Genomic DNA, 6,000 nt, shown 5'->3' with positions numbered 1-6,000 from the left:
ATGCCGTGAGTAAAAAACCTAACTTTTGTGCAAAATAACTAAGCACATGCGCTCTGCGAACCTTGCGCATGCGCATTAAGCGACTAATCGCAATATAGCGAAAATCGGCAACAAGCGAACAACTCAGAATGACCACCTATGTTCTTGCCTCTCTTACTTTAAATGTGTGTCCAGCCCATGTTTTCCTAGACCCAGAGATGAGATCAGCAGAGGCGTGTTTTGCACTTGATGTGAAGGATAAGACTCAGGGCTTAACTGCTCTGTTAGACAGTTGTGAGTGTATGATCTTGAACTGGCTCTGCTTCCTCGAAAAGCACAGATGCTGCTCTCACTGCTCCATCACCTGAGGTCAATTCCAGCTGGAAACTGATATGTGAGTGCCGGATTCTATTGTTTGAGGTAGGAAACACATCTGACTTTCATCTATCTCTGCAAATCACTTAATCAATTAGTTTGTTTATAAAAGTGATATGTCAGATATGAGCTGAACTTACTTATAACTTATCTGCTTATAGCATCTGCTATAAAACAACTACTTATTTACTTATTAAAACTTTTGTTCAGTGACTGTAAAACTTCAGATAGGTTATGTGTAAAATCTTTCTGAATGCCTGTATTTCTGGTTTCTCTCTCCAGTTATACTACAGCTGTTTCGGAAATTTTCCCTGACATTATAAATTAGCTCTGTCATCGTGTTATTATTGCATAAAGCTTGTTGCTTTTTTCTGCATGTATTTTGTTTGTAATATAACAAATATAATGCACTGAATAATTATAGCAATAATTATATATATTGAAAGGCTGTAAACAATGTAGTCATTTTTACGAAGTAAATTCATACATACTTACAAACCAAGCTGGTAATTGGTAGACTGCTGCAGGTTAAACTAAATTATTAATAAATATACATTACTTATATTTAATCTAACCTCTATGACAGTCTATGATTTTTAAATTGCTTTAATGTTATGTTAAAGTGTTGATCTGCTTTCCTGCTTAGATTAGCTATTAATGATGCTGTGGGGACTGCAATGTTATTTAGACTACTGTGTACAGAGAACTGGATCCGTTTCCTGCTCAGATCTATTAATTTTAATCTGTGTCATCTTTGATTCACAAATATTAGAAAGCAAGTCATAGTATTCATGGATGAAGCTATAATATTGCATATGGGGGAGAGGGTATTGCACCAGTAAATCTTGTGTCACGACTGATGTAGTTTAATTGTGTACTACAATATTACCATTGAGCTGTTTATTTACCAAATGTGTTGTAAGGATATGGGCAAAGATTGAAATGTGCTACTTAAAGTATCCAGTAGCCATAGTAATGTTACTATATGTAAAGTCGCATACAAATATTGGTTGATTTACAAGAGTGACCTGTAAAATTACTGGTTGAATGAATATACTGTATCATTTCTATAGAAATTTAAAAATGACTTCAATTTGAACATTAGGGATTATTCAGCAATAAAATCGCTTGGCTGCAAAGTGGAATTATATCTCAAATGAAATGTAAAAAATGTGTAACATAGCTTAATGCACTTTGTCCTTGCAATGCTCCACAAATATCTTTTAGCATTACGAAATCAAGAACATCTGTTAAAAGCACAATGGCTAAAAGTTACTTAAAGTGAATATTGTTAACTATTATATATATATATATATATATATATATATATATATATACATATATATACAGGTTGAGTATCCCTTATCCAAAATGCTTGGGACCAGAGGTATTTTGGATATCGGATTTTTCCGTATTTTGGAATAATCGCATACCATAATGAGATATCATGGTGATGGGACCTAAATCTAAGCATAGAATGCATTTATGTTACATATACACCTTGTACACACAGCCTGAAGGCAATTTTAGCTAATATTTTTTTTTAATTTTGTGCATTAAACAAAGTGTGTCTACATTCACACAATTCATTTATGTTTCATATACACCTTATACACACAGACTGAAGGTCATTTAATACAATATTTTTAATAACTTTGTGTATTAAACAAAGTTTGTGTACATTGAGCCATCAAAAAACAATGGTTTCACTATCTCACTCTCACTTAAAAAAGTCCGTATTTCGGAATATTTGGATATGGGATACTCAACCTGTACACACCAATATCCTATGATTTGTGCTAGGAACTTTGATAGCAGCACCCTAATGGTAGTCTCCTGCTAGTAGGGACTGGAAAATAGATATAGGCAACAAATTACCTCAGGTGCACTGTGAGTGTATAATATATAAAATATAGAATTATACAATTGTATAAAATAACCCTGACGATATATTATTAAAATACCAATGATAAATAGCTTAAAATTATTTATTCATGTTTAGCAAACAGAGGGATATGGTACCTTCATATAAGGCATATTATAATACAATGCATATAACACAATGGGCCAGATGTACTAAGCTTGAATAAGCACCAGCCAATCGGCTCCGAACTGTCATTTTTCAAACACAGCCTGTGACATGGCAGTTAGGAGCCGATTGGCTGGTGCTCTATCACAGTGATATTTATCACTTTTCAGGCTTAGTACATCTCCCCCAATGAGTTTTCATATGCAATAATAACATATGACCTGCTGGTTAGTAGGAATATGTTGTAATTTATATCCACCCCACCCTGATGGGTGTGAGCTCATAGGCGGATTTCCCCTCAAATATTGCAGGTTGTTATGTAGATGACCCAACGTGTTTCGTCCTGTTAGCGGACTTCTTTAGGGGTATATATCTTTAGGAACAAGAATACATGTATATCTCAGGGTATAGATAATACAGGAGGTTCATAGGAGGATGTGAATTGGAAATTTTCAAAGCATGTATAGATCATTTGTTTTATATATTGCATATAAGGCAGTTTTTATTAATTGATATTGATAATTAATAGGTTCGTAAAAGGTTGAATTCTCATACATACCAATAGATTCGGTTGGACTGTAAACTGAATCAGTGTAGACAAGTAGTTATTCTTCTAGTTGGTGGCATGAAGAATGCCTATATAATACCTAATGTAAAAATAGTGTTATCAATATGTGATTCTAAATGAATGAATTTCTCTCATTACATAACAGGCATTGGACTGATACATACCAATCTTCAAATACACGTGTGATAGACAAGATATTATTTGGGAATCATGTGTTTTGTTCTGTAAATGTTGACAGATAGGAACCTAGTTTGAATAATATTAAGACCATTAAGTTATTGAACTTGCATAGGTGTCACGATATAGGGACCAGATGTAGGGACTAGTGTGTGTGTGTGTGTGTGTGTGTGTGTGTGTGTGTGTGTGTGTGTGTGTGTGTGTGTGTGTGTGTGTGTGTGTGTGTGTGTGTGTGTGTGTGTGTGTGTGTGTGTGTGTACAATAATTCAGTGCACCTGCTGGCTGGGGTATGGAAATCTCTGTTTTCCATTATTTGGAAGATGATGTTGTGGCTATCTAAACAGTGACAATCTAAAAGCATTGGTAGATGAGATACTTCTTGCATAGATAATACATTTGGGGGCATATTTATCAAAGCAATTTTGTTTCTGTGGGATACCAGAAAAATGAAGCATTCCTAGGCTGTAAGAACGGGTTGCCACATCAGATATAAAAGATTTCTGCTGCAGTCGCTCTATTTTCAATTGTCAAAGCCTGCTTAATTGTTAAAGTTATCAAACTTGGCCCCAATAGCTAACACCATCTTTAGACGGCATTAGCTATTGTAGCCATTGTAGACTATGGGCTGCACATTGCTAAATTTTCTAGAGGCATCCAGTAATGTATGCTGACACATGCATGGAGAAATGTAGCACTATTACACTGTTATATGTCATTTACCAAGCAAATCTAATGTCATATTCAGATAGTGTCAACTGTATTGCAATTTTTTCGGAGAGGGGTTCTTTGGATCCCTCCCCATTGGCAGATAGTGGTGCATGTGTCGCCGATGGCTGTGCATGTGCAGTTGGCTCACGAGTCCATACTCGGAAGTAAAGTGATAACAGTAGCTTTAACATAGCTTGTAACAACTATGATAAATGCAATAAAAAATATACATTTTCACAGTGCAATTTTGGGTGATATTATCACATCTCAAATGTATTAATAATTAGGGATGTGATAAATATGCCCCTTGGTTTGTTACATTAAAAAGATTACCATACTTTTGCCAAGGTTGAGATTTTTAAAAATAGAATTATTGCCAAAATCATCTTACTTTCTTTATTAATGATGGGGGAGTGTGGCATATCTTCTTTAAAATGTATACTTGTACAGTAAATACAGCATGTCACAAATAATAATGCGGAGTATAAATTTCCATGCACATATATTTTGGTTGTTGTCAACCTATAGAAAATATAGCACACACACTGTGGGGGGCATTTACTAAGCAGTGATAAGAGCGGAGAAGTGAGCCAGTGGAGAAGTGCCCATGGAAACCAATCAGCACTGAAGTAACATCTGTAATTTGCATACTATAAAATTATACAGAGCTGCTGATTGGTTGATGGGGAAACTTCTCCACTGGCTCACTTCTCTGCTCTTATCACTGCTTAGTAAATGTCCCCCACAGACCACAAAGTACCAAAGTAAAATAAATAGCTTGTAAGGTCCTTTCTGTATGCACAATACACAGAACCTTAATGAAGTCACTCTGAGAATATTTATCAGAGTGGTATAGAAACCATGTTTATTTAATATTAAACACTTCCGCCTGTGATAATAAACAACATAAAACAAGTTACCTTCAAATTCACATCCCACAATCTTTTGTAAGCAAGTCACAGGAAAGAGATGCATTATGGGTTTTATAAGTCAACATATAACATCTTAAAGTACAGTGCAATTTGTCAAGCATACTAGTGCAAGTAAAGTTCAGTTCTAAGAGACCTGCAATCCACAATGAATCCTATCTTTCTGCATTGCTACCCAGTGCCTACCTACACTCAGCAGTTGGTGAGCTGTATGACACCCTGCTCCATGAGAACTAGTGTGTAACAGTGAGCAGTGCCATAACTAGATATTTTAGTGCTGTGTGCAAGAAACAGCATCAGCGCGCCCCCCCTCCCTCCCCCATATTTAAAACAGGGCCAGTGCGCGCCATTAAAAATAGGGGCATGGCTTCATGGGGAAGTGGCATAACTATAAAATAATACCAATTGAAATTACACCACGCAATAGTGCCACTTATACACATTACACCAGGTAGAGCCCCTGTCACACATTACGCCAGGTAGAGCCTTATTTCACACATTACTCCAAGTAGAGCCCCTATCACACATTATGGCAGGCAGAGTCTCCCTTTACACAGTATGGCAGGCAGAGTCCCCCTTTTACACAGTACAGAAGGCAAAGTCTTCCTTTTGCACAGTACGGCAGGCAGAGCCCCCTTTTACACCTTATAGCAGGCAGAGCCCACTTTGACACCTTACGGCATTTTATACTATTTTATACATTACTCCAGGTAGAGCCTCTATCACACATTACAGCAGGTAGAGCCCCTGTCACACAGTACAGCAGGCAGAGCCCCTGTCACACATTACAGCAGGTAGAACTCCCTTTTACAGGGGAGAGTTTTGTACAGTGGGAGAGATGTAGGAGAGAGTTATACAGAGGGAGAGATGAAGGAGAGAGTTATATAGAGGGAGAGATGAGGGAGAGTGTTATACAGAGGGAGAGAGTTAAGGCCCATACACACTGGGTGATTTTGAGCTGATAGCAGCTCACTTTTGGTGTTTTGAGCTGCTTTCAGCTCAAAACCAGCCAGTGTGTATGCCCCGGTATTACCAACAGATGAATGGCGGGGTGAGTGGCTTTCCATAGCGTCCTGCTATGGAAAGCCATAAACCCCCACTGACATCGCTAGGCAGGGGAAAATCACTCAGTGTGTATGCACTGAACGATTTTCAGCCCAGCGATGTCAGCGATCATCGCTGTCCATACACGTTGAGCAAAAACGCCCAGTGTGTATGCATCTTTATACAGAGGG

The 6,000-nt window shown here is 37.4% G+C and overlaps 1 protein-coding gene across 1 annotated transcript in view; it reads left to right on the top strand.

Moving 5' to 3' along the window:
* Positions 1-280: 280 nt before the first annotated feature.
* AGTR1 (angiotensin II receptor type 1) overlaps positions 281-6,000 on the top strand; it is a 95,141-nt gene continuing 89,421 nt past the window's right edge. The window contains exon 1 of the mRNA XM_063915961.1: positions 281-399. The gene's annotated coding sequence lies outside the window, so the exon portion shown is untranslated. The remainder of the gene's footprint in view (positions 400-6,000) is intronic.

The sequence above is a fragment of the Pseudophryne corroboree genome, chromosome 4, assembly GCF_028390025.1.
Source record: "Pseudophryne corroboree isolate aPseCor3 chromosome 4, aPseCor3.hap2, whole genome shotgun sequence".
Taxonomy (NCBI): domain Eukaryota; kingdom Metazoa; phylum Chordata; class Amphibia; order Anura; family Myobatrachidae; genus Pseudophryne; species Pseudophryne corroboree.
The sequence above is the reverse complement of the archived record's forward strand: the minus strand, read 5'-3'. Positions and strand labels throughout refer to the sequence as shown.